Genomic DNA, 6506 nt, shown 5'->3' on the forward strand with positions numbered 1-6506 from the left:
CACTATAATGATTTATCAAAAAATCCTGTTGGCTCCACCTTCTAAATATACCGGAAACCAAAGAACTTCTTATCACCTCTATTGCTACCATGTTGGTTTAAATTACCACTTTCTCACACAAGATTATTGTGAGACTCACTTACCTAGTCTCTGCTCCTGCCTTGCCCTTTTCAGTCTATTCTCAACATAGTTAATCAGAAAATTCCTGATGAAACATACATCTGATCACATTATTCCTCTGCTCAAATACTTCAATAATTTCTCATGTAATTCAGCACAAAAGCTAAATTCCTTAAAGTGATCTACAAAGTCCTTAAAGAGGTATTTCCATGTCACTTCTCTACTCTCACCTGTACTGTTCTTTCCCCTCCTTGCTGTTTATTGCACACATTCGTTCACTCCTACCTCGGGACTTGAGCTTACTCTTTCTGTACCTGGAATACTCTTCCTCCAAATACCCATGTGGCTCACGTCCTCACTTCCTTTAGGTCTTAAACCAGATGTCACCTTCTCTGAACACAGAGGTGTTCCTTGACATCCCCCATCCTTGCACATGTCTTACCCCTCATTTCCTGCTTTATTTTTCTCCTGTAATTATTACCATCCAACATAATCTATATTTTACTTATTTATCTTGTTTATTATCTGTCTCTACCATTACAATATAAGCTCCTGAGGACATTTTTTTGTCCATTATATTTCCTCTTATTATCTCCAATGGCCTAGAAAATTGCCTGACCCTTAGTTGCTGCTCAATAAATCCACGCTGAACAAAAGAATTCGGGTTCAGGGCATGATGAGTAAAAGTGTAGTGAATGCATTCAATAAAGTACTAGGCAGCAGGCAGAAGTACTTAATTAGATGTACAAATAGCATCATGGATAAATTTTAAGAGCATAGTGTTGAATAAAGAAAAAATAAGATAGAGAGTATAATCTCTTGCATTGTGACATTTACACAGTTTCTAAGCCCATTACGCTGAAATAGTATCATATTTATTAACAAGTATATATACCTACATGAATAAGCAGAATGAGAGAAAAGAATGGTGATGGGAAGTACAGGGAGAAAAAAATAAAATAAGAAATAAGAGAAGAACATTGCATGGACTGATGACAGTGTGCCATGAGCTGAGAAATATGAGTCACCAAATTCTTGACACTTGGGGTCCCAAAATAACCACACACACCAACAGGAATCACTCTTACTGTAGAGTAGAGAATGACTTTTAGGGGGCAAAAGCCAATGTAAAATATCTAGTTACGAATCCATAGCGACTGTCCATGTGAGATACGGTGGTTGGTAGATCGGACTAGAATAAAAGTGGAGATGAGGAGAAGTGGATGCATTTAAAAGATACTGGGGAGGTAGGGACTTCCCTGGTGGCACAGTGGTTAAGAATCCTCCTGCCAATGCAGGGGACACGGGTTTGATCCCTGGTCCAGGAAGATCCCGCATGCTGCAGAGCAAGCCCGTGCGCCACAGCTACTGAACCTGCACCCTAGAGCCCACTAGCCACAACTACTGAGCCCACGTGCCACAGTTACTGAAGCCTGCGCACCTACAGCCCATGCTCTGCAACAAGAGAAGCCACCTCAATGAGAAGCCCGCGCACTGCAACGAAGAGTAAACCCCGCTCACTGTAACTAGAGGAAGTCCGCGTGCAGAAACGAAGACCCAACGCAGCCAAAAATAACATAAATAAACAAAATTTTAAAAAAAGATACTGGAGAGGTAAAAATCTATAGGGTCTGATGCTGGATTGGCTTTTGCATGAGGAAAGATAGGGAGATTTCAAAGATAATTCCTAGGTTTCTGATTCTGATGTTATCATTTGCTAAAAAAGCAAATATTAGCATAGGAATTTCCTCATCATTTTTGATCTGTTTCTATACTTATAATTTTTATCATCTACTTGAAATACATTCAGATAGTAGTGTTCATGAAGCTAACACTATAGTATTTTTTATCGATAGATGCTTGAATTACGTCTTATGGAATTCATACTTCATATTTTCTGATTCATTTCAACTTCAGATAAAATGATGAATTAAATTGAGTCCAGTTAGCACTTTAGATTACGGGAAGTTACTAGATTAAAAAAATAATCTTTAAAGCGCCAGGATTCAGGGATTTGTACTTTGCAAAGCATTACTTAAACAAATTGAGGTAGTGACAAATGAAGAGCACAGAGTCTGATAACATAAAATGAAACCCACAGCAATTATTTGCAGTTGGTTGAGGTCAATTTAGTTGAAGCGTCTTGCAAGAGATAAACACACACACGTATTTAAACTGAAATTTAAAAGTGACTGTCTCTAAGTATTGAAATTAATCATTCCTATTCCCATCTTTCTATTGTGCCCTATACCTTTATGATAGCACTTATCACTTTCTGCAGTGAATTATAATTATTGGTGTTGTATGTCTGTGCCTCCTACTCAATTATAACCTCTTACTGAGAAAGGAAAATACCTCATTTTTTGTATCCTACTTGCCACTCACACATTGCTTAGTGCATAATGATCACTCAGTATATGTTTGTTGAATTTAGTTATCTTTTAAATTATCCATTTTAACTTCTGCTGAGACATTTTTTTTTAATAGACTGGATCCGAAACAGTTTTCCTAAGGAAATGAAAGTGACTTTATAAGCGTGAGCTTATATTTGATGAACCTGACTGCTAGACCCTGAAGCATTGTAAAATACATTTTGAAACTCCATTCAAAGAATTTGTCATGTTCTTTTCTTTTAGATTTTCCCCCCATTCTTGTTACTCTTACTGTTCTGACCCAATTATACTCCTGGCGTCTGAAAAGCAACTCTTTGGCAAGAAATGATGATAGAAATCTGTGTTAACAGAGGTTTGAATTTTGCCAATCTCACATAAAAGAGGAAAACAAGTGAATTTATATGTGAAAGTGCTTAGAACAGTGACCAATAAATCTTCAAGTTATCTTAATTCCTCTCTATATACTACTTCTCTCCCCCACTCCAATTCAGTCGTTCAGCAAATATTGAGTATTTGTGGTAGTTGGGACACATCCATCAATAAAACAAACCAAAATACCTGCCACTGTGGAGCTCACATTCAAGTGGAGGGAAATAGACAAAATAAAATAAGCAGCATAAAAGATGGAGGGAAGGGGGAGCGAACATAGACACACATGTATGTTGTTGGAGGTGATGAGTACTAAGGAACAAAAGGTTAAGTAGAACAGGGTATTATGGGCTGGGGATGTGGAGGGGTGTAGACAGGCAGGTTGCAATATTAAATTGAGTGGTAAGAGTAGACCACATTGTGAAAATAAGACCTGAACACAGCTTTGAAGGATCTGCAGGAATTAGTCAAACAGGGGAGAGTATTCTGGGCAGAGAGAACAGCTAGCTCAAAGGCCTGAAGGTGGCCATGCCTGATATTTTTGAGGAACAGCACAGAGGCCAATGTGATTGGAGGGGAATGAGCTAATGGTAGGACTTGAGGCAGAGAAGTGAGAGCTGGGTCACAGGAAGCCTTGAAAGACATTTTAAGTACCTTGGCCTTTATTCCAGGTGAAGAGTCGTTACAGAGTTCTAAGCAGAGGAGTGACACAATCTGACTTGTATTTTTAAAGGATCTGGCTGCTGTGTTGAGAATAGATTGGGGGTGGGGATGTGGAATCAGGGAGACCAGTTAGGAAGTTATTACAGTAATTCAAGTGAGAGATGGTGGCTGAGACCAGGATGATGGGAATGGAATTAGTGAAAAGCGGTCAGCTTCTGGATACATTTTGAAGGTCGAGGCAACAGAATTTTCTAACAAACTGGATGTAGGATGTGAGAGAAAAAGTGGAGTTGGGGGTCACTCCAATGCATATGCCTTAAGAAAAGTGGCAGGTTGGAGCTGCCACAAATTAAGATGAGAGGGTACTGAATGGGGGGTGAGGTGGTCAGAAGTTCAATTTGGATGTACTAGATTTGAGATGTCTATTAGTCATCTGAGAACTTACCTTTGAACTTCTTAGCTGAAAAAGAGCTTTGAGACTACAGTCAATAGAGTATTTGTCTGTCTAATCAATAACATGTCTTTACAAATTAAGAAGTTCATTTGTGGAAAGGATTGGATGGCTTGCATAGGGCTACACAGCATGACAATTGTTGTCATGAACAGTTGTTCTTTCAAACTTCAACCTAGGCATGGTCAGATTGCATAACCATAGCCATGGTCAGAATCCTCTGGCCTATTTAAGGGAAAACATGTCAAGGGTAATGATTCCAGTCACCCAAGAAGAGGCTTATGGGAAACCTCCCTTGTAACAAAGACGTACAACTAGCACTCATTAAGAGTTTGCATCATGCCAGACACACTGTCCCGTGATCTCACTTAAGGCTCACAGCAGGCCCGTGGGCTAGGTCCTGTAACTTTTTCCCCCATCTTACATAAAAGGAAAAGAAATTACACAGAGATTAAGCAATTTGCTAGTAAGGCACAGAACTGGGATTTAAATCCAGCATTCTGACTTCTGAGTCTCAAGTTCTGTACCTTCTCCCTTCTCCCTTCAGCTTAAGTGTTCAAGTCCTATAAAAACGCAGTCAGTGCTCAGAAGGGTAACTTTGAAAGCCAGTCACCATGTCTTTTATGGCAATTGAGGACATGACAACAGGTGTTTTGACAGAGGCAGGAGCAATCACGTGACTACTCGGCACTCAGGGAAGATGGGGGGCTGGGGTTACAGAGAGTGTAAGAGTTAAAGACCGGGGAGGGGGAAGATTAGAACCCCCAGATTTCAAAGACAAGTTTTCCAACTTGATTCTACATAAGACTAATTATCCTTTGGAGAAGACCTGGTTAAATAAAACCCAGGGAAGGTTTTACAACATTAAGGGATTGTAGTCATACCTCGGATGTATTGCAGGTTCAGCTCCACACCATTGCGATAAAGTGAGTCACAAAGTTTTTTGGTTTTCCAGTGCATGTAAAAGGTATGTTTATACTATACTGTAGTCTACTGAGTGTGCAGTAGCATAATGTCTAAAAAAACAATGTACATACCTTAATCAAAAGACATTTGATTGCTAAAAATACTAACCATCATCTGAGCCTTCAATGAGTCATAATCTTTTTTGCAATAGTAACATTAAAGGTCACTGATCACAGATCACCATAACAAATATAATAGTAATTGAAAAGTTTGAAATTGTGAGAATGACCAAAATGTGACACAGAGACACGAAGTGAGCAAATGTTGTTGGAAACATGGTGCCAATAGGCTTGCTCATCTCAGGGTTGTCTCAGACTTTCAATTTGTAAAGAAAGCAGTATCTGCAAAGCACAATAAAGCGGAGTTCAGTAAAATGAGGTAGGCCTGTATTTTAAATTAAATGAAAAATACATATCATGGTGATCTTGTGTATTAAAGAATAATTTGTTTAAACTTGCCTAGAAACAAGAATTTTATACTGCTATTTTATTGATTTATAGTTGATGGAGTGGAGTTTAATTTAAAATGTGCCAATGACTAAACTAAACTCTTTATTGGCACTTACACATGAGGTTAAATTGAGAATTCACTTTTCTTCTTTCTGCAGCTAGCCTTGCTATGACTAGAGAGAACTTGTAGGGATGTCTCTGTCAGTAGATTAACTATGGTGACAACCCGCAATGTTCACCTTCTTTAGACACTTCAGGTAATTCCAGGAAGCAGGGGTGGTACATGTGGACATCTTTCCTTTTATCAGTACTTGCTCACTTTCAGAGAGAGGAGACCCTGCCTCTTCAATCCAAACCCACAAAGTATATATGACAGTTGATAAAGTCTTTAAATATATTGAGATGGAAAATGGCTGAGACGTTTTGTTTTAGCGTATGCCTTCTGGCATCCTTTATTTTTGAAAACAAAAGCACTACTGTTTGTCAATCATTTTATGTCTTCGGCTTTATTTACGCTCCTTTTGTTGTAAGTTTTTGACATTTTCATGTTCAAGCGATTGAAGAGCCTTTATTGCAAGGCATTTGTCTGCTACCTGGTGGTCAGATAGAAAATTGCACTTTCAAGCCCTGAAAAACCATGTGTGCATTTCTGAACCACATTAAAAAAATAATAATAATATTTCAAATTGGCATTCAGAAGTCCATTGTCTTTCATTTTATCAGTAGGTGGGTCCTGCATTAGGTTAAATCATTGTTTTCTTAATTTCACTGAGGCTTCAAATATCCCTTTCATTATAATATCCTAACATTTATACAGAGAAATTTTTATTTGCTTCATTTCTAGTGTACAGAGCTATAGTCTGGGACATCAGTTATTAGGGAACAAAAAAGGAGAAAAGCAAGATTAAGAGTCATTCCTAGAATTGGGAGGGAGACTGGCATTTCACAAGATGCTTCTGAATTGCTGGAATGGTAGGTAAGACCTAGGCTTTCCTCTGGTTTGTCTTCTTTATAACACATACACACACATGAAGAAGATAGACTTTTCTTGGCAGTGATTTTTGATATCCAGGCCCAAAGTGGTGTGGCAACTGT

Source organism: Balaenoptera borealis, assembly GCF_965194805.1.
Source record: "Balaenoptera borealis genome assembly, chromosome: 13".
Taxonomy (NCBI): domain Eukaryota; kingdom Metazoa; phylum Chordata; class Mammalia; order Artiodactyla; family Balaenopteridae; genus Balaenoptera; species Balaenoptera borealis.